The sequence below is a fragment of the Phaethon lepturus genome, unplaced genomic scaffold, assembly GCF_000687285.1.
Source record: "Phaethon lepturus isolate BGI_N335 unplaced genomic scaffold, ASM68728v1 scaffold39336, whole genome shotgun sequence".
Classification (NCBI taxonomy): Eukaryota; Metazoa; Chordata; class Aves; order Phaethontiformes; family Phaethontidae; genus Phaethon; species Phaethon lepturus.
Genome location: NW_010546299.1, coordinates 1 through 358, shown reverse-complemented (window position 1 = coordinate 358; position 358 = coordinate 1).

Sequence of the window (358 nt, the reverse complement as noted above, 5' to 3'; positions counted from 1 at the left end):
AGGAATGCCACCCGCTGTGATCTGCACAGACCTCAGCGGTGGCCGGATTTCGGAAAGTTACAGAAAGTTTCCAAGACAAATCACTGGAGCTCTGTCCCTGCCCAGGCTGCCTTCACCCGAGAGCACATCGGGGCACACCCGGGCTGGCACAGGCACCAGGAAGGGTTCGGCCGCAGGAAGGGGTTTGCCCCCCCCCCCCAATACAGCTCCCGACAGCGCCCCCTCCCCATCCGCCGCAGCCCTGGCTGCCGCGCCTTTTGCTGACCCCCGCAGAACAGCCGATTTCCCAGGGGGCTCGTGAATGCTAGCTAAGGCTTTCCCGTTATCTCACCACGGCTGTGCTCCCAGCGAGACAGGC